This window comes from Heloderma suspectum, chromosome 5, assembly GCF_057233095.1.
Source record: "Heloderma suspectum isolate Gila_16-S chromosome 5, 16-S_ref, whole genome shotgun sequence".
In the NCBI taxonomy this organism is placed as follows: domain Eukaryota; kingdom Metazoa; phylum Chordata; class Lepidosauria; order Squamata; family Helodermatidae; genus Heloderma; species Heloderma suspectum.
The window spans coordinates 137904873-137927676 of NC_139462.1; the positions used below are offsets into that span (position 1 = coordinate 137904873).

Sequence of the window (22804 nt, forward strand, 5' to 3'; positions counted from 1 at the left end):
TCTGAATGGTTTCTTGATGACTCTTGTGGATTTTCCTGTCACCTCAGCTGGCACTTCTGCCGAAACCCTAGTAATTGTCAGGGTTGGATAGGAGTCCACAGAGCCCCAAAGCAGTTCTGATTTTGAGGAAGAGATAGAAACCGTGGGAGAGGAACCCGCGCGCTGTTCAGAGGCGCCGCCGGAGGGACAGTCCCTCCCTGCTCACATTCCTGAGAGTGGCAGTGACCCTGGCAGGCAGGGGGAGGGACAACTGGAGTTTCGGGATGCTAGGCGCCAGCACAGAGACAAGCGGGGGATGGAGGGCGCTGAGAGGAGGTGCTCAGCCCGCTTGGCACGACGTCAACAGCTGCGCCCCGATGCCCCACAGGAAAGGGGTGGACTTTCGCCTCCTAGCCCTTAAGTTCAGAGGTTTCCCACCTTTACCCTCCAAACAGACATCAACTGATTCACTAAGGCTAGAAACCCATAGTAGGCAGATCTCTTAAGTTTCCCTCATTAGGCTCATGCAATTAGCATCTGTAAGCGTCATTAGGTTGAATGGAAATAAAGCCTTGGAAAAGAGCCCTATTGTCTGCGTGTTGATTCTGGCTACTTGAGGATTTCAGAAGGCAGCAAGGGCACTTGTGACAGCAATAATGGTTCCCGACTTCAGACTGCTGTCAACAGTTCTTATTATTTTTACGTCTAGTGATAAGCCTCTACAGAGCCTGTACCAAGCCTAATAAAAGACACAGACACAAGAAAAAAAGCTTTCAGATGCTTTACTGAATAAAAGATAAACAAGAAGCATGATGCAGCTGTTACCTGAAAGGAAAATACAAAACACAAGTCCTACAAGATTGAATATAAATGGAAGAATAATTGAATAACAGTCTCTGTGAATAAGCTTTATGGAACAAATCTCAATGCTTTAAGAAAGAGAGAAGAGAGGAAAGAAACAGTCTTCTGCACCAGCCCATCAGGAAGCAAAAGATTGGACTCAGTGTTACCTGTGGCTAATGGATAAGTAGAAAGTGAAGAGCTGAGGTCTTTGGGGTATATATATATCCCAGATAGATAGTTAGAAAAACAGATGGGGGGGTGTTTATTTTATATTAATAGAACTGACTGTTAAGGAATTTGTTTATAGATATATAATTATTGGATTGAATCCAGATTTATGCTGGATCAACTCCTTCCCACAGCAGCCCCTCCAGACCCCTGAAAATGCCTCACAGAGAGTTGAGAGACCTTGATGAATGGGATAAGCTGTGGTGTGTGTGGGGGGGGCAAAATTGGACAGAGCCACGTTCCGTAAGCAGAACCCTTCCTTTCATGGAAGGCAGATCCTGGATCCAACCCAATGTTTATAGACCTGAATTGTGTACTGGTGATATTTCTTGGTAAATTACTTGTTAGGTTTTTTCTGTGTATTGTGGGCCACTTTGAATGCAATTTATTTATATTTAGCATATAAATAAAAATCTGACTTAATGTCCCAGAAAAATTAGCTAAGCATTCCTAAATTTTAAACATTTTTTAATTCCAGGTAGTTGCCTCAACTTTCTAAAGAAAACACATAAGCATTATATGTACCAATTCTGCATTTTTTCCTCATCTCCACACACATACACGCGCGCACACACAAGAGAAGAGGAATACAAGAAGCTCATAGAGAGAAACGAAGGTCAACAGATCTAACTATATCCTGAGCTAAGCGCTGCCCAGCTCCTGGACCCAAACCTCTTTGCTTTGTTACTTGGCATGTACTTCCTTATGCTAAGAAGCGCATATACTGGACAGTTACCCAGCACTATACGGTAGCTCTGACATTAAACCTGCCCTGCCCTGGCATATGACGTTCATGGACTGTTATGCAGTGCCAGTGAAAGCTCTCCCGCCACCTAAGGCAGGAGAGGACAGGTGCGCTGACCCCCCCATCACTGCATTGTTGCCACTGCTATTGTGTCCCACCCACCACCACTTCTACCATGCAATCCCCCCACCCTCCCCCCAGTGTTGTTGCCGGAGCTCTCTGAAGAGCCGTGTCGGCCACTCTGGTTGACGCTACTCTTCAAGAGCTGGCCAAATGCCTGGCTCTGAAGGGGTCCTTCCTCAGAGCCAGGTATTGCAGGAGGGATGGCTCAGGAGACTGCCTTTCTTTCACTGGCCAACACTCTGAGATTCTCAGAGTGAGCCAGTTGATGGCTGCTCTGAAGAGCCCCATTTGCTGCTCTCCTGCTGCGGCATTTGCCACAATGAGAGAGCAGCTAGCGGAGCTCTCCAGAGCACCCAGCAATGGGGAGCAGTCCTCATGGGTGGGAGCAGAGTGTACAATTTGCCACTTCCCCCTCATGTCGGCAAAGAAAAAAGAACAGTAAAGAAACGAGTAAAGAACAGTAAAGAAAAAAATCAAAATGAAAAAGAATAAAAATATTAAAAATCAAATTATACTAATAAAATCATGTCTGGTCATTCAGGAAAAGCTTATTTATATAAAAATGTCTTTAGCAGACACTGAAAACAAAGCAATGTGAGTGCCTGCTTGACCTGTGTAGTACACCAGCTGTGAGTATTCCTGAATCAGTCTGATCTGGCAGCAGTTATCCATACCTAAGTCACATCACAGTCAGAATACTGTGATTTGCTCTACATCTGAACCAAAAAAAAATTCTAACTCCACCCTCCTCCAAAGAAATCTCAGACATGGCCTGTAATTTTTAGACAAAACAAGGTGTTTGCCCCATTCCTAAACTAAGCCCTCCAAGCCATGTCTTCACAATCAGCCCGGTCTCTTGCTACTCAAATCCCAGAGGTTCCTATGGCCAGAACTCAGATGTTTTGTGACTATACATTTGGCAATGATGAGAATAGGCAACATCCCATTTTAAATTACCTCCTTAGGACTGTGTCTGGTGTAATTTGTACCTTTTTTGTCTTTTTAGAAAATTAAAATGTGTTACTGTCTGGCTTCTCTAAGTGTGAGACAACTGTACTGACAAGTAGTTGCAAGGATGTTAACAGCAACACCCTCCGCAAAAAAAACCCCCTCCGCTAAGTCTGATTTCAATTTGCATGTGTTTTGTGGAGAGATTTATCTTCCCCAAATATTTCACATATGATGATCTCTTGTAGAAGAAGCAAGGAGATTTCATGTAGAAAAATGGCCTTGCATGTGTGCAAGCTGATTTTGATAGATGTGTAATTTTTCTAATACAAAATAAGGAATTCTACTCCTCTGCTCTGCATACAACTCTGTTTCTCTGCCTTCATTTTAGATCATAAAGCTGAGCTACCAGAAGAAGAAAAAATGTATAGGTAATGGGCAGTGTCCACTGTTGCTGCTCCACTTACATACAGCAGTTGACACAGCACTAGCATAAGCAACCTCTGGTGCAACAGCAATTGCTTATGCTGGAGTGATGTGTTTTCTGGAAAGAATACACAGAAGAACTATACAGGAAAGATCTTAATGTCCCTCATAGCCATGATAGTGCGGTCACTGAACTTGAGCCGGACATCCTCGAGAGTGAAGTCAAGTGGGCCTTAGGAAGCATTACTAACAACAAAGCTAGCGGAGATGACAGTATTCCAGCTGAGCTTTTAAAATCCTAAAAGATGATGCTGTTAAAGTGCTGCACTCAATATGCCAGCAAATCTGGAACACTCAACAGTGGCCGCAAGACTGGAAAAGGTCAGTTTACATTCCAATTCCAAAGAAGGGCAACGCCAAAGGGTGTTCAAACTACCGCACAATTGCACTCATTTCACATGCTCAAAATCCTACAAGCTAGGCTTCAGCAGTATGCGAACGGAGAACTACCGGACGTACAAGCTTGGTTTCGAAGAGGCAGAGGAACTAGAGATCAAATCGCCAACTTTCGCTGGATCATGGAGAAAGCAAGAGAATTCCAGAAAAACGTCTATTTCTGCTTCATTGACTTCGCTAAAGCCTTTGATTGTGTGGATCACAACAAACTCTGGCAAGTTCTGAAAGAGATGGGGGTACCAGACCACCTTACCTGTCTCCTGAGAAACCTGTACGAGGCTCAAGAAGCAACAGTAAGAACCAGACATGGAACAACTGAGTGGTTCAAAATTGGGAAAGGAGTACGACAAGGCTGCATATTGTCGCCCTGCTTATTTAACTTATATGCAGAGTACATCATGAGAAACGCCGGGTTGGATGAATCACAGGTCGGAATTAAGATTGCTGGGAGAAATATCAACAACCTCCGATATGCAGACGATACCACCCTAATGGCAGAAAGCGAAGAGGATCTCAAGAGCCTCTTGTTGAGGGTGAAAGAGGAGAGTGCAAAAGCTGGTTTGAAACTCAACATTAAAAAAACGAACATCATGGCATCTGGCCCCATCACTTCCTGGCATACAGAAGGGGAAGAAATGGAAGCAGTGACAGGCTTTATTTTCTTGGGCTCCAAGATCACCACAGATGGTGACTGTAGCCATGAAATTAAAATACGTTTGCTCCTTGGGAGGAAAGCTATGGCAAACCTAGACAGCATAGTAAGAAGCAGAGACATCACCTTGCCGACAAAGGTCCATCTAATCAAAGCTATGGTTTTCCCAGTAGTAATGTATGGCTGTGAGAGCTGGACTATAAGGAAGGCTGAGTGCCAAAGAATTGATGCTTTCGAACTGTGGTGCTGGAGAAGACTCTTATGAGTCCCCTGGAATGCAAGGAGGTCAAATCAATCAATCCTAAAGGAAATCAACCCTGACTGCTCATTGGAAGGACAGATACTGAAGCTGAAGCTCAAATATTTTGGCCACTAATGCGAAGAGAAAACTCTCTGGAAAAGACCCTGATGCTGGGAAAGACTGAAGGCAAAAGGAGAAGGGGACGGCAGAGGATGAGATGGCTAGATAGCATCAGCGATGCAATGAATATGAACTTGAGCACGCTCCGGGAGAGAGCGCAGGACATGAAGGCCTGGCGTGCTATGGTCCATGGGGTCACGAAGAGTCAGACACAACTGAACGACTGAACAACAACAGAGGTCACTTACGCTAGCACTATGTCAATGGAATAAGTGGAGTAGCAGCATTGGATGTTGTCCTAAATCTGCACCATACAAACTCCCTCCATGGACACAGCCACATCAAACACCCAAAGCTACATCTGGCCAAGAGTAGTTTTAAATAAATTTCCCACCACAGTCTTCAACAGCAGGAGGAAAAAACAATTTCTGACTGCCTGTCCCTTCACCATCCACCATGCCCACCTGGGAATGGTGGAGCTCTGGATACAATGCAACACAGCAGCCAATCACAGAAAAACACTGCCAGTATATAGACCCCACAATGGCTGTCCCATAACTCAGATGACTGGGTGTATGATATGGGGCTATACCTCTCTGGTTCCATGTCACGAACACTTTGAGCTCACAATGGGGATCTCTGGTGATGGGATACGATGGGGAAACTGCAATTTGCACAATGGTGGGGAGCATTCTGCATTCAGAAAAGGGGAGCTTGCAAAACAAAAGAAAACACCCCTCCTCACCACACAAGAGTAGGGATATAGTAGGGACAGGGGAGAATTTCATTTGTTTCTCATTTGATTGTGAACCTACTTACTTCACACTTCCCAAACAAATATTCAAACTGAAAGGCAGTTAATTCTTTGCTATTCACACTTCTCCAAATTTTGCAGTGCAGTTCTCCAATTTAAAAATGCGTAGAAAAATTGCTTGTATTAGGGAAAAGTTCATACAAAAAGGCATGCAAGTGTTCATGGAATTTTTTTTTTTAAAAAATCACAAATTGATGAAGAAATGGGATGGTCCAAACAAAAGACTGCAAAAACGAGAAGCTGAGAGAAACTGAAGTTGACAGATTCATCCATCATTACCATGCGGTCCTCCCTGGACTATGACTCGGCATTGCACTCTGGCCATTGTGGAGGCTGGCCTGTTTTGCAGGGTCAGAGGTAGGATGCTCATTCCAAGCCACGGAGCATCACCACAAAACACGAGAGGACCATTGGACAGGTCACATCCCATTCACTGCATTCTCCCCCTCACCCCTTCATGGCAGAGGGGGAGACTGATGCATAAGCAATGTTTGCTGAACCCAGGTACTCTTATTCTCAAAACACCATCACTTCACTGCCACACAGGCACCAATGGAGGCTTCTTTCTTTCACCTCCTGGATACGGGGCGGGGGAGAGGAATTTAGGAAAACAAGTGGCTTGAAGGGGAAAGTTTCAACCTCTCTACTCATGTGCAGTGGTCTGATCCAGTTCAGGCCCTTGCGTGTTTACTTCTAAGTCAAAAAGAAAGAGGTTAAGCTGCAATTGTGCACACTGGGTTGAAAACACATACAATTTATAAGTTTTTAATACATACAGTTTTACAAACTGTCAACACACACACACACACACAATGATCAGTGACTGAAATGTGCTTATGTTTTACTTCTGAAATAGTAGGAGTAATCAGTGTGTGTGTGTGTGTTGTTCCCTACTCCTATAAAATAAATCTTGTACACATTGAGGTGAAAATGCATACAATTTCACTGATTTGGAAAGATTCCCTTACAAACTTTATGAAGTCTTAGCATACCTACAGAAAGTAAAGAATTTATCTCATGACATCAACATGTACATGACAGTGTTGTGTTACAGCAGGGATGTTGAACCTCTTTCAACCTGAGGCCTGAATTCCATTTCAGAGAAGAAGCTCTCAGGGTCCATAACACAGTGGTGAGTGGGGCCAAAGGCAAACTAGTGGGGCCAAAAATACCCCCCCCCCAAATACCAGTATGTTGTAGCTTCAAGCTCTTCCTGCCAGTAACTAAGGCTTAGGAGAGGCATTCCAAACTTTTAGAATCAGGGAAAAACCTGCAGAAAGGCCGGGAAACCACTAAACAATTGGTTGTTGGGAGAAAGGAGGTGGGGCCAGGGGAAGGGGGTATGGCACCTGGGGAACCGCAGGTGGGCCAGCTGGGGACCCCAGGTGGGCCAGGCCTGAGCTTCTGCACCTACAGGAATTAACTAGTGAGATGACACGCAATAATGAACTGCATCTGTGCCATGCTGCTTAGACAGACACAAAGTTTTCCCTGTGGTCCTGCAAAAATATCAGAACTGAATCACCGACACCAAAAAGCTTGCATATAAAAACACCATCAACCTCATGGGGAAGACCATGAAAGGAAGACTCCATCAGAAGATCTTAACGTAGGTTCATAGAGCAATAGCCTTCTCTCTAATGTACCCCAGGTCCAGGCCATGCAGGACTTTAAAGGTCACAGCAGCACCTTAAACTTAGCTTGGAAACAAATTGCCAGCCAGTGAAGTTCTTTTAGCATGTTCACATCACAGGAGGCAGCAACCACTGTGAATTAAACATTTTATCAGAACTCCATATCTGTCCATTCCGCGATACTGTCACAACTGGGAACTACCAGCTGGATGCCAGCAAAGAACGTCTTGCATTCAGTGCAGCCAAATTTGTAAAGCAAAACTATGAAACCCTTCCTGATATTTTTTGCTGTCTTAACCTCAGCCAGCTGTAAGTAAAATACTAGCATATTAGGGTTTGTCAGACCACGCAGATCCTCAGTACATTGCTGACATTTATGAAAGTCTGTTTTCCCCTGTACATATTACTGTTTGCCTTTATAGGTTATAATTACTAGGAAAATCCCCATCTGTGATTAGATTATAGTTATAATTAATGACAACTGAGTAAAGTTATTATGATGTTGTTTATCACCCTGCCTGAAATATAATTTCGAGCAATAATACTAAGACCCGCATCTCTGTGACAGTTTCTCAGCAACTAAGTCTTCTTAAAATGTCTTGCTGAACATCTTGAAAGCTAACTATATGCAGATTATTTCACAAAAAAGCAGCTTCAGGCGAAAAAACACAGGGACAAAATCCACAAACCTGGTAGAAAGCTCTTAAATCTATGTCATTGTTCAGTGAAATATGGTAATTAACTAATTTAGACACGCAGAGAAAGCTAAAGGATGAAATGTAAAAAGTGAGTTATTGACTAGTTTAAACCAGATGTGGAGAATGGGGGGAGGCACTTTCCAGTACAATACAAATTAATGTGAACATTTCCGCCTTTCCTCTTTCCACCACAATTATTTACACAGAGTCAGTTTAGGCTAGAGCTGGGCCAAATATCCCTCCCACCCACTTTTGCAGGACCATTCATCCCCTGCAAAAGTTGGTGGGGGGGAGTATTTGGTATTTTTCAGGCAATTGTTTATTTTTTTATTTATTTCAAGTATTTGTATGCCACTCCTCAGCCCAAAAAGCCTCCCAGAGCGGCTTATATGCAATCAGTAAAACAAGACATTCCTTGCCTACAGGCTTACATTCAAGAAGACACAACACACAAGGAAACAGGATGGGGAGGGAAGAGGAAAAAACTAAGTAGTCTTTCAGCAGAGCCGGTGAAATGGCCCTCTTCCCATCTTATCTCCCTGAGCTAACATTTGTCTGCCCTGACGATTAATATGATCTTCACAGGGCATGTTTGCCCCACCCCTGAAACAAATGCAATTCAGCTGACCTGAATACTTCAGCCCAACACTAATTTAGGCATATCTGCCATTTCAGGGGGAAATCTTTTCCGAGTGTCTGATCCAGTTGATGGTCCTGACACTGAAGCAGGTTCGCATACATCACTTTACTACAGTATACTATTTCATGACTGTGTGCCCTGAGAGAAGGCAGAAGTGAAGAAGCCCAGGCCGGCGAGAAGAAAAGCGGTATATAAATGCAATAAATAAATAAACAAATAATACCTTATAAAGTAAGGTTAGGCTCAAAGGTAGTGACTGAACCATGGCCATTTGGACAGATTAATGACTAAGCAGTAAGTTTGACACTGGCTCTTTGCCCAAGCCCACCTGTCACTATGACAACCATAAAGCCAAGGGGTTTTTTTGTGTGAAAAGCCACATTATAATGTGCACATGTAATGAATTGCTCATTGTATGCCATATACCTGGGGAACTGTCCTTTGCACTTTTCTCCAAATGCAAGTGGGCAGCTGTAAGCATAGTATTAGTATCACAAAATATTCCACTCACCATTTTAGTAATATCACTTCCTATTCAGTACTGAAGTACACTCATTTCCAAAGTCAGTGAGAGCCTAGTTTTTAGTTGGTGGGGGCTGGGGGGGAAGCAATAGGCAGAAATGTTTTAAACAGCAAGATTAAAAGTGGGCTGAAAATTGTCCCCAAGTTTTGCGGGTCCACTCAGGCCATGCAAAAATGGACAATTATCTGCTGCTTACTGGGGGGGGGGGATTTCCCTGAAATTTGGGGGGTGGAGGCTTTGGCTGCACTTACCATGCTTAACTTTATGAGGGGGCTAAAAGTTTTCCTCCCCTTTGTCAGGGTTGGATCTGAGCCCATAGAGTCCCAAAGCAACTCTGATTCTGAGGAAGAGATAGTGTCCGTGGGAGAGGAACCCCCTCAGGTCTCAGAGGCGCAGCTGGGGAGCCCCCGCTCACATTCCTGGGCGCGATACTGCCCCTGGCATGGAAAGGGAGGGACAACTTGAGCTTTCAGACGAGAGGCGCAGGTGGAAGCGAGAGATTGCGGGAGCGGAGCTGAGGCGCTCAGCCCATCTGGCTCGACGTCAGCAGCTACACCCTGAGGCCCCATGGGAAAGGGGGAGGATTTCCCCTCCTACTCCTTAAGTTCAGAGAGTTGCTGCGCTTTTCTCCAAACGGAGACCAACTGATGTCCTAACCCTCAGAAACCCTTGGTAGGCTGTTCCTTTTGTCTTATTTTGGCCACCTAATGCAAAGAGAAAACTCTCTGGAAAAGACCCTGATGCTGGGAAAGACTGAAGGCAAAAGGAGAAGGGGACGACAGAGGATGAGATGGCTAGATAGCATCACCGATGCAATGAATATGAACTTGAGCACGCTCCGGGAGAGAGCGCAGGACAGGAAGGCCTGGCGTGCTATGGTCCATGGGGTCACGAAGAGTTGGACACGACTGAATGACTGAACAACAACAACAAAGCCTCATTAGGTTGAATGGAAATGAAGCTTTGGAAAGCAGCCCTTTTGTCTGACTGTTGATTCTGGCTATTGGAGGGCTCAGAAGACTGCAGGAGCATTCCTGACACCCTTTGCTTCTTTAACTTAAAAAAGAAGTATTGCAACTGCTTGTAACAACACAAGGCAGGTTTCGGGGGGGGGGGGGTTGTATCAGAATACCCAGAGGAGCCACATGATGACATGCCATATCATGGTTCCCAAGGGCATTCATAAACCAGCAAGGAGAGTGCTGTGGAAGTGTGGATCACGGTGGCCGATATGATGTGCTCTTTCAAGCACTGTCCCTGCTCAGGTGGGTTCTTCCTTTTAACTTGACAAAAAAACAAAAAACCTCACACTGCTCTCTGGTGCCTTTGCAGTCTTGACTGTCTGATGGTGCTAGCTTTCAAAGTTTTCTGCCTTCCCTCCTGGGGCAAGGAGAGGGCTGCCCCCTCCCCATCCTAGGAGTGACAGCACTTCGAAAGCTGGCGTGATCAGCCAGCAGAGACACAGGAGAGTGGTGTGAGGGTTTTGTTTTTACATTAAAAGGATGTTTTAACTTTAAAGACAAAGGCTTTGTGATCTTCTCTGGCATATCTTCAGTAGTCTCCAAGGCTGGCTGCACTTTCTGGAAAGCTCCTTGAGAGGATGTCATGATGTCACCTTCTCCCATGGGCTTTCCAGGAAGCACAGTGGCTGAAGAGACACCGGAGAGCTGAGCAAGGTGTGTTTTCCAAGTTCAATGTAGCAGCCCTCAGACTCCATAGAATCATACAACAGTAGGGTTGGAAGGGGCCTACGAGACCATCGAGTCCAACCGCTGTCACTTAATGTCACTTATTGTGACATGAATTCTAAGTAAGTGCCAGACATCTCCCACCCCCCACCCCTCTCCTCTGTGGATGGTCAAAAAACAGTTCACCTGCAGATATTGGTCCAGCACTAAACAAGACACTCTCCAAACAGGCTTTTCATACTAATTAGAAGGGGCAAATTACATTGTTTCTCTTTCCTGATCAGAAATAAACAGACAAGATTTGCTATTCCCTGTTGTTTGAAACCTAATTTTCTTGCATCTGGGAAAGATTAATTCGATGGAAAGGAGCACGATTTACCTTATACTATGTGGATTTAAATGTGTTGTTGCTTTGATGGAAAGGAGCATGATGGAAAGCAGCATGATTTACCTTATACCATGTGGATTTAAATGTGTTGTTGCTTTGATGGAAACTTTACTGCTGATGATAAGAAAAGCAGTCCAGAGGATGCATTCCCTAGCAATAATTCCCTTTGGGGTACAGAAGAAAATGTTGCTTAGAATACAGTTACTTGATAAACGTTTAGTCTGCAAATAAAATTTAAAAACTATCACCCTGATTCAGAGCCCCACAAATGTTTACATACAAATGAGACACTCTGGTGTTTAGAACGCAATATTCATCTAAATGGAAAGAGCAGGAGGATCCATTTCCTAGGGCCCTATTTCAGTTGGGGGTGTGTGTGTGACCAGGACTGCCTCCAGCTTTGAGGAAGCCCTGGGCAACATGCCCTCCATGGCCCCACTATGTCCGTGAGCTTACTGGATACTGGTGGGTGATGGAGGAGGAGCTGTTACCTGTGCTACTGCAGTTGAGTGCATGGGTGGCAACAGAGGGGCAGCACCACCTATGCTACTCTGGGCCGCATAGCACCTTTAATCTTCTTTCTTTCCTGGCATTCCACTGAGCACTTGGGGTGGAGAAAAAAGGGGGGCTGGGGAGCTCAGGGTAGTGCATACAAATCACTGGGCCCAGAGGGTATCCATCCAAGAATTCAACTTAAAAAACTCAAATGTGAAACTGCTGATTTTCTAAAGAAAAATATGTAACATTTCCTTAACATTGGCCTGCATACCAGAGGACTAGAAAGTGGTCAATATAACAGCATTATGAAAAAAAGAGACAGAGAGAGAACCGGTCAGGATCCAGGAAATTACAGGCTGGTTAGCTTAACATCTGCTCTACGTAAATTGGTGAAAAGTATTATTAAAGATTAAAATTTTGATGCATATAGAAGAACAACTTTTGCTGAAGAAGGATCAACGTGAATCTACCAGAGGATATTTATTGTAGAGCTGGAAAGGGTGGAGAAAAAAGCAACCAAATGATGAAGGGGCTGGAGCAACCCTATGAGGAAAGGTAACAATGTAGGGGACATAATAGAGGTATATAAAAGTATAAATAGCAGGGAGAAAGTTCTCTCATTATAGTAGAACCTGGGGTCATCCAGTGAGCTACAAGATGTAGTGATGGTCACCAACTTGGATAGCTTGTAAAGGGGATTAGCCAAATTCGTTGAAGGTAAGGCTATCAATGGCTACTAGTCATGATGGCTATATATAATCTCAAGTAGCAGGGGCAGTAAGACTCTCAATACCAGTTGCTGGGAACATGAGCAGGACAGTGCTATTGCACTCATGTCCTGCTTGTGGGCTTCCCATCTGGGCATCTGGTTGGCCACTCTGGGAACAGAATGCTGGCCTAGATAGGCCCTTGGTCTAATCTAGCATGGCCCTATGCTGTTATGTTCTTAAAAATGATCCTGAAGAATAATCACATATGTCCAGAAACAGAGAGCCCCCCCCCCCATCTTGGCACTATAAGATGGCACCTATTCCATTTCCTCCATTGAACTGAATGGAGCAGCTTAATGTCTGCATTAGTGCTTGTAAACTTTAAGATATCACTGGACCTGGAAGATGACAACCCAGCACCCTAAATTTAGCCTGCCTGTTTATTTGTATTCCTCTATGGTGTCCTCGCCCTCAGGGGGCAATTCTATACCAAAGCAGTCTGCATATAAAGGATGGAACAAATACAACAACTGTTCAATTTAGAGTACAGAGGAAAAGATGTGTAAGGCACTAAGGGGGTTTTGAACTAGGGTCTCCAGCAGCCAGCTCTCAGCACCTAATCTCCTGCACCACCAGAACTCTTGGAGTTTGTTCCGCCAGCCAGCCTGCCAGCCCAAGATCTCTTGCGGGGGTGTATAACCTTTTTGGTCCAAGTGCCACATGTGATGCTGGCTCAGGGTCTGCGCATGTGCGTACACATACACACATACTTTCCTCACTGGGAAGGAGTAGAGAGCCTTCTGTCTTCCCCCTCTTCCCTAGCAATCATGATACAGATTTCCTCAGTGCTAGCAGCAGCAGGGAAGAAGGAGCAGCCTGTATTGAGGGTGTGGGTGTGTGCAAAAGCCTGAACTCCAGTGGGTAACTGGAGTCAAAACTGGAGTCTGTGGCCTGACATTAGGAAGCATTTCTAAATTCTAAACATTACCTTGGTTTCTAGAGTAGTTACATAAGCATCATATGCATGTAGCAATTCTTCAGCAGAGGTGTCTGCACATTTTCAAAAATACATATGAGCCAGAGAGGAAGAGGACAGGACATTTACAGTTGAAAACCAAGTTCTACAAATGTCACTGTATCCTGAACTCAAACATTGCCCATGTCATGAACCAAAAGAATGGTGCATCCTCATTTGACATGTACTTTCTTATCTAATGCTGAGGAATGCATATATTGGTCACTTGCCAGTGATACTGCTCTGGGTCACTCTGACACTAACCCCAAACCCCCTGTATACAGCATATTTGTAGGTTTCGGTACCAAGCTGAAGACAATTGGGATCAACAGTTCAGGAATAGGTCAGTTAACATCTCTAACTTCCACACAGTACAACACTGGTGACAATCAAGCCACAAGAAAAAATGTTGACAATTAATTAGCTCATTTTTGTAATGCACCGGCACAGAAAGATAATCTGTCAACCTGTTCTTTTTTTTCTGCCAGCGAAGACAATGTACTGTGCTCCTTTGTCATGGGCACGTCAAGAAACACTTCACTGAATTTTCTTTATTTCTTAGTAATGTCACAATTGGCTAGCAGCAAGGACAATCAATTCTCATGTTTACAGTTGCAACCTTTGTTTGATGTCCTCTTCTACAAAATGAATGAAGCCTGATCCCTTTCCAGAAAACAATGTTATCGCATAAGACTTTAGCAAACATATCCACAAGTACAGTTCAATATCTGAATCAAGTGGTCCCATTTAAATGCGTCAGGAAGGGCTCAAATTAAGTTTATTGATATACGCCTAGAGTACTGATATAAATTGCAGGATTTCCATTTAACCAATAAAGATATGTTTTGTATAACTGTCCAGTACAATCCAGTGGTGTTTGTGAATACATGTGTTATATAATCAGTGAAGTCAGTGGGACTACACTCATTCTGTTAAGGCGTTCTCTAATCGTATGTAATGGTGGTCTGTGTAAGCAATGTATCTCTATTTCGCTAAATATTCTCCTTTGGCTCCACCCTTATCAGCTGGTTTAGTTATAATATTATAATACTGGAAGTTTGAGCCAAATTATTAATGGCATAATTCATCCCATCATGACAGGAATACTTGATTCTTTGGCTCATAACCCCAATATTATGATTAAACCAGCCGATAAGGGTGGAGCCATAGTTGTTCTGGACAACGCACATTATTGTCAGGAAGTGCAATGTCAAATGAGTGATTCTACTAATTATAAGCTTCTTAGTAAAGATCCCACTAATGACATTCAATTATTTATTAAGACTGGAGTACAGAAGGTGTTAGCATTGGGCTATGTAGATATTAGTACAGCTACATTTCTTATCAAGGACTGTCCCAGAATGCCAGTGTTTTATACTCTACCTAAAATTCTTAAAGAGGGCTTTCCATCCCTGGGCAGACTGATTGTTTCAGGATCTGGCTCCTTGCTGGAACCATTAGCCCAGTATTTAGATTCTTTTCTATTTCCAGTCTCGGCTAATTCATATATTAGGGACACTGGACATTTCATTCAACAAGTACAGCGTCTCAATATGGATAACTGCCTTGATCGCCCTGTGAGATAACCTTTGCCGGGAGAGGGACAGGGGGAGTGCGACCCTGTTGATTCTCTTGGACCTCTCAGCGGCTTTCAATATCATCGACCATGGTATCCTTCGGGATAGGTTGTCTGGGCTGGGAATTGGAGGCACTGTGCTGAAGTGGTTCCAATCCTACTTAGATGGCCAATTCCAGAAGGTAGTGCTGGGGGATTATTGCCCTGTGCCTCAGCAGCTATGCTATGGGACTCTACAGGGCTCTATCCCCCATGCTGTTTAACATCTACATGAAAGCGCTGGGGAAGTTATCCAGAGGTGTGGGCTGAGGCATCATCAATATTTGGATGTCAGCTCGCTCGTTCTCCTTTTCATCAAATCCATGGGCCCTCAAGGAAAGACAGCTCTGCTTGTGAACCAAAGTTTCACTCCTATTCTGTTTCATGGCTTCCTTATAAGCCCTTTCTTCCCAGCACTGGAACCCAAAAAGAGACCTGAGTAACAAGTGGCTGTTCTGAATCAGTGCCTGGGCACAGTAATGGACTGGATGAGGGCCAATAAACTGAGACTCAATCCAGACAAGATGGAGGTACTGTTAGTGAGTGGTTCATCTGCCTGTCTAAGTGACGTTCAACCCATTCTGGAGGGGGTTGCACTCCCCCTAAAGGATCAGGTTCATAGTTTGGGGGTTCTCTTGGATTCAGAACTGTCATTCAAGGCACAGGTGGACATGGTGGCGCGAAGCACCTTTTATCAGCTTAGGCTGATATACCAACTATGCCCTTATCTGGACAGAGATAGCCTAGCTACAGTTATCCATACTCTGATAACTTCTCGTCTGGATTACTGCAATGTGTTATATGTGGGGCTGCCTTTGAAAATGGTCTGGAAACTTCAGCTGGTCCAAAATAGGGCAGCAAGATTGTTAACAGGGACTGGCCAATGTGATCATATTAGGCCAGTACTTTTCCAGCTGCACTGGCTGCCAGTCCATTTCCGGGCCTGATTCAAAGTGTTGGTATTAACATTCAAAGCCCTATATGGCTTGGGGCTAGGTTACCTGAAGGATTGTCTCCTCCCATATGTACCTGCCCAGATCCTAAGATCACCTTCAGTGGTCCTTCTTGAGGAGCCCCTGCCAAAGGAAGTGAGGCTGGTGGCTACCAAGAAGAGGGTCTTTTCTGCTGTGGCACCCCGATTATGGAGTGAGCTTCTCAGAGAGGCTTGCCTGGCACCTACATTGTACTTTTTTTGGCCCCAAGTGAAGGCCTTCTTATTTTCACAGGCATTTTAGTCTTTTAGTTCCCTTGTTGTAAATCTGTTATTGTACTTTAAATCCCCACATTGCTGCTAGGTTTAATTTTGGTTTTACTTTTATACTGTAGTTATAGACTTTTAAATTTTATATTGTATTTTATGCTGATTTTTGTGGTTTTAATTGTTCTGAACTGCTCAGAGAGCACTGGCTATTGGGCAGTATAGAAATGTAATAAATAAAATAAATACATAAATAATAAAATAACATAAAAATAAATAAAGCCACATGTTTGATTACATTGGGTGTCAATTCCCTGCCAATCAATACCTATGAAGGAGCAAGATCTACTGTGGAAGGTGTCTTGAAGTCTTGTCCTACAGCCAATCCGCCTACCCATTTTTTTAATTGGATCTAGTGGATATCATCGTAGAATATAATTATTTTCAGTTTGAATATAATTATTTTCAGTTCTTTTTATATATTAAAGATGTGGCTATGGACAGCCCAGCCACTCCTGCATTGCCAATCTTTTCATTACAGAACTAAAATGATCCATCATTTTGAATGCTTCCATCAACCCTGATCAGAAGTACTTTAAATTCTATGGTCATTATATCAATGATATTTTTATTGGGTTCACTCAGTCTTCTGAGATTCAGAATTTTTTTGCTTGGATCAATTCCATCGATGGGGACATAAAATTTACATATCACATGACCTGTCTGAGGATGCTATGGTCTATATCAGTGAAGGCAGGATTTGTGATTTGTGTGCAGGGTTTTGTCAAGCCTACTGACAGAAATTCCATATTACATTTCTGATTTAAGAATTGGCAAGAAAATGTTTTTATGGCAGATCTGGACAGGTAAAATGATCTTTACTCTGGATCAATTAGTGGGAGCTGATGATGAGTTTTTGTTATTTTCAACTTTGCAAGATCAATTTGATTTGCCTGCTACAGCTGAATGGCAGTTGGTATCTAGATTCAGTCCTGCTGCTTTTACTGCCTCGGAGCCTCCTTCACTATTGGAAATACTTATTGAAGCTGATCAGATATATCGACCTACGATTCATGTTTACAAACATTTCTTATCAACGAATAAATATGACACAAGAGGTTTATGGCAGGAAAGGAATAGGGAATTGGAACGTCCTATTTTGCTTAATCATTGGACTGCCATTTTGGTGTTTGTATCAGACATTTCAATGGATCTTTGGTTACACCTTATTCAGCAAAAACTTTAGTTTCAGGTCTATTGGATGCCACAATGTCTTTTTAATAAAGGTTTGTCAAATTTGGCTAATTGTTGGAGGTGTAATGCAGTCAATGCTTCTTTTATTCATATGTTTTGGAAATGCCCAATGGTTGCCTCCTTTTGGGAGGAAGTTATTATATGGATAAATTTTGTATTGGAAAGCTCTTTAATATTTACTGATGTAAATGTTCTGTTAAATTATTTACCTGCTTCTTGGAATGTAACACATGGTCAGTGTAAATGGATTTTTCGCCCCATTGTGGTTGCTAAAAGACTGATACTACGATACTGGAAGAATAAAAGCTCACCACCTATAATGAAATGGACTGAAGACTTAATAACGCTAGCGACATTTGAAAGTGTGCTATATAGGCGTAACTTACAGATTGACTTATATGTGGATATTTCGTCTGCTTTTACTGAAGTTTATGTGTAACCTACTTTTTTCTTTCTCAAATATTGTAATATTTGAAACTGAGGATTTTAGAACATGTTGTATTTTTTTATTTTTTTTAGGTTTTCTTATGTTTTTGGTTTGTTTTGTTTTGTAAAAATTCACAATAAAAGATGCGGGGGGGACCTACTGACACAAATTCCATATTACATTTTTTCGGTACTCACCCTAGGCATCTCTAAAACCAACCTTCCCTATCACCAATTTCTATGTTTAAAAGGATCAATTTTCTAGAGAACTGGCACGCAGGGGTTTCCCTAAGTGGGTTATTTTCCTGTCTACATCTAGAGCTGACATGACCAGCAGACAGTCCCTTTTTGATTCTTGGACCAATTCCAGGAACGACAGATTGGTCTCTGGAATTTAACGATTTATCCCAGGTTATTAGACATTATTCATAAACCCTGGCACTTGGTTCAGGACATTCCAGGGTACAGTAGGCTTCCACTTGTGGGATTCAATAGAACATGTAATTTAGCAGACAGATTGGTTCATACAGCCCTGGTCCATGGAATGTCTCGTCCTCAGAATATCGTAGGACATAAATGTGGATTCTGCGCGTGTTGCCCACAAAGTCTGGAAATTAAGAGTTTTTCAATCCAGTGGACAACCGGATATTCTCTGAGATCCGAGAATATTCTCTAAGATCATTCACCAATTCTCTGAAAAACATATAACTCAGGAAGTGGACCCTTCTCCTCATTACTTTTAAAACACATACATTTCCCTCCTTTGCTATGTGTACAGGAATAGAGCATTCTAATGGGGTAAAGAGTGTTCAATGCCATGTGAAACTCGTGTTTTAATTCCACTTCCTGCTCACACGGAACAGTGACTAAAAGACCTCAGTGTGGAAGTAGCCTTCAAGTCACCTGAACCATGATTCTGGCTTCCATAGTAAAAGTAAGGTTTATTATTAACAGGGATTGCCCAACTGACCTTATTAGTCAAATATAAGAACTGAGGGACAAGCTGACTTACGAATATACTATACTTTGAACACAGAGAATGAAAAACAAGCTCATGGGAGTAGAAAGGCAGGCTCTAAGGGGTTAAGAATGTTAAGACATCAAATCCAGCACCTTCAGCAGTGCCCAAAAGACAACTAGAAGGCAGGGACTGGAGTAATGTTGTAGTATGTGACCCTATGTCTCCATTTTAACCCCTGGGACTATCACTACAGGAGAAAATATTGGTACCCAAGTAGAAGGCAATTGGGATGGTGGGGGTGGCATTTGTTTGGTTTGCATTTTAATGCAATCTTACTTAAATTAGCACTTTTGAACCTATATGTGAACTGAAACTCAGTTAACCACCAAAATTCACATTTCTCTGAATTTTGCAATGGAGATCTACCATAAAAATCCATACCCAAATGCACATACTAGGGAAATTTGCATACAAAAATGCATATATTAGTGAAAATATAATTTAAAATGCATCCTATTTTGACAGTTGCTTAAAAATGTATATATTAGGCAAAATTCTATACAAAAATGCATACAGTATGAGAAATATGCAGCAAAATGCATATGATTTTTCATGCAAACAGATAAAATACCCATGAAAATCTCAAAGAATTTCATAGTTCAGGATGAACTGAATGTAAGATTAGAAAAAGAAAAACTGAGAGAAACAGAAACTGACAGATTCATCCCTCCTTGGATGGCAATAACATTTCCTGAAGGGAAATGCTTCAGCAAATCTAATTCCAATTCCATTTCTTCTCTACAATCCTCCTGCATGGTCTCCATTGTATACAAGGAGGGTCTGGGCATTGGAATGCATTCAACTTGCAGAAAACTAGGCTCAACCTTTCGTGGGATGCTTTCTGAGCTGCATCTAAAACCAATGTTAACATAGCCAATAACATTTAATCCTGTCTCGTGGTACACCATGGGTAGGTTGAGTACCTAATCAGGGAGATGGAATCCGCATAACCAAGGCCACGCTGCCCACACCCGCCTGCCCTGAAAGCCAAGCTCAGTACTGTACCTGATAACCTGATGCTATGTAGCTCATTGGCATTACCTTGGTTCAAGAATCCATTTTGGTTCCAAAAGCAGCAGTATGGAATGTCAACGAGGCTCTGGATAGCCACAGAGGGGCCAGAGCCAGTGTGGATGTACTTCCTCCACTGATCAGATTAAAGGAAGGGGCTCCCTGTCACTATGGAAATGTGCAAATGGCTGCCTGATCACTATGTCACCACCCAGCCGATGAACTCAGAAGGGTACGTTTGAACTGAACTAGCCAATCCAGAGCCTTGGCAGGAAATCTGGCCAATCCTGAAGCATTCCTTCCTAGACAAGTCAACAGGTTCAGACAGCATCTAGAGGACCCTAATGATACCTTTTGTTTTGGGTACTGTACTGTGCTGCCATGGACAGCCAACTAGATGTAAATCAATGACGTGGCCAAGCACTTTAGCAGGCAGCGCTACCTCCATGCTGTGCAAAGGTCTGCTTGCTGATTTCTGCAAAGCAAGCCACGGTTAAAGGCACAAGAGCAGGCTAGGCCTTCAGCTGGCAACTCCAGCACTAGATTAGATTAGTTACTTTGGTGCGGGGGGTGAAGTGGAGAGGGGAGTTGTAGCACTGATTGCTATTAGATATATACCCAGCTCCCTGAGCCATTTCATTCGATGCCTGTGAGAGAGACATGAGGCCAATTTTTGGAGATGGAGGATTTTGGAAGTATACAGGTTCTTAACAAATGTCAATGTAAAGTTGATCCATGTATATTTTGAACACTTATCAACTGCCTTTCATCACTGACAACATAAAAACCCTGCCTAAGAGGATGTTCATGAAAAGGAATCAAACACTGATGGACAAAATCTAGAATATAGAGCATTCACAGGGCAAAAGCTGCTCAAATCAGTCAGACTCGTATCACTACACATTCTTACCCACAGTTTTAAGGAATGCATCTAAGGAGGCTTAAACGCTCTGAAGTCATCCAGGAGATAAACTTTAGCTCCATACAACTTTGTACAACCGGAGAAGTTCTGCAGAACATGCTGTGTGGCTGGTAATATCAGATGTCAGTGCTCCTTCTGACCTTTCAATGTGTAACCAAAGCTTCCAGCACAGACCCTTCTGTTAACCAACCAGCAAGAAGGCATCAAGCACCAACAGCGTTCATCAGCTACACAGCTGCTATACATGTGCCATGACCTTCTCCTCTTATGGAGGAATGCAAGACTATCTTTTAAAAGTAGGGAAGGCAACTGCTTAAACAAAGAGCTAACAGATGGCTGGGCTTATCTAGGAACTTCAAAATATACACCTACCTTAACACAGTGTTTCCCAGAATTCTGACAGCTGAGGGTTGAACTACACATTACTTTAGTTGCATAGTGTTTAGCTGAGGATTACCTTTTTCTTTACTCTAGAGCCAGTACATACAACCCCGATTCAGATCAGGACCACCGCATGCCAGGAGAGGATTAAACCTTCCCCCCACCTTTTGCTTCTTGAAATTATCCTTCCTCCCCATCATGTGTAGGGGGAAAGGGTTAACAAAAAAAGAAGAAAGTTTCCATTGGAATCCATGGAGGCTTTTTTCTTTCTTTTTTTAATCCCTGCGTGGGCGGGGCGGAGGATTTGGGGAAGAAAGCAGTGGGGGAGGTTTAATCCTCCCCTCCAGTGTGCAGTGGTCCTGATCTGAATCAGCACACCTAGTCTAGAGTAAAAAAAACCCTTCAGTTACATGTTACACAATTAACATAATATGTAGTTTGACCCCTTTTCTCTCAATTAAAATTGAAGGCACACTTCATTCTTATTCCTGCCATTCCCTTCACCTGCCCCAAAGTATGTTTTGCTGCAGTGGAAGGAGGAGGCAGTGGCAGCAGTGGAAAACCGCTTCTCAACACCCCCCAAGGCTTTGTGAGTATTTGCTTTGAATGCTCACCACACCTCAGTCCCTTTGGGGACGAGCACAGGAATACTCAAGCCTCCCTAGAGCACATTACAGTACTTTACCAAGGAGTATTGGAAGAGTAAGTGCGAAACACACCAGAAGATCCATTTTCCCAAGTATGAGCATGGGATTTCTGTGGGAAATCTATCTGCCTATTTAAATATTAATCAGGTCAGCTTATACTGCCATTTCTTCAACTTGGTTAATTGCTCACTTCAGCTAAAAGGTCCTTGATCTTTCACACACACACGTTTTCCTTGCACTGGAAATGCGCCATGGGTTTGTATTCTTACATCTGCAAAAACAAACAGGCATTCTAGCATACATATATTTAGTCATGAGAAAAAAGATTGGGCATCCAAGGATTAAAATACTACGAGACAACAGACAGTACAACACAAAAGAGTTGAACTATCATGAAGATGCAGGTATTGTGAATATATAAACATGCTGTATGCACATTTATTTAAAGCATGGGGGGGGGGAGGGATCAGATTGCCCATCGGTATCCTGCGCTACAATATTCCTAAGTGAAATCCATTTCCCCCCTGAATTTCAGAAGTAATTCTAGTATGAATCCAGATAATGTAATTTACAAAATTGAACCAGAACACAGATTAAGACAGATTATTATCCTTGGACGTGAAGAGCACACAACAGCTTGCATATTGACTAACTGCTCTTTTAGAGATCATTATGAAATGTTAACTCACAGAAGGAGAAGTACACTGCAGTTGCAGCCACAGCAAAGCCGGGAAATGCAGTAAAAATGGCTGAACAATTTCAGTGCTAGGGAACCAGTGGGGGGAAATGGCTCGCAAGTGACATACACCGGATGTTGTACATCTTAACTTGACTTTTGGCAATTAGCAGATTACATAAACTAGAATTTGGATATCTCAATGGAACTTGTAGTTATGCAAACCTTTGTGATTTGTTGAGTGTGGATTTGGGACTGTTAATATACTTTCAGTGCAATTTTCA

At 42.9% G+C, this 22804-nt stretch overlaps 1 protein-coding gene across 1 annotated transcript in view; it reads right to left on the minus strand.

Annotated features, from left to right (window-relative positions):
• Positions 1-22804, minus strand: part of MOCOS (molybdenum cofactor sulfurase) — a 175657-nt gene that overhangs the window by 106307 nt on the left and 46546 nt on the right. The gene's annotated exons all lie outside the window — the stretch shown is intronic.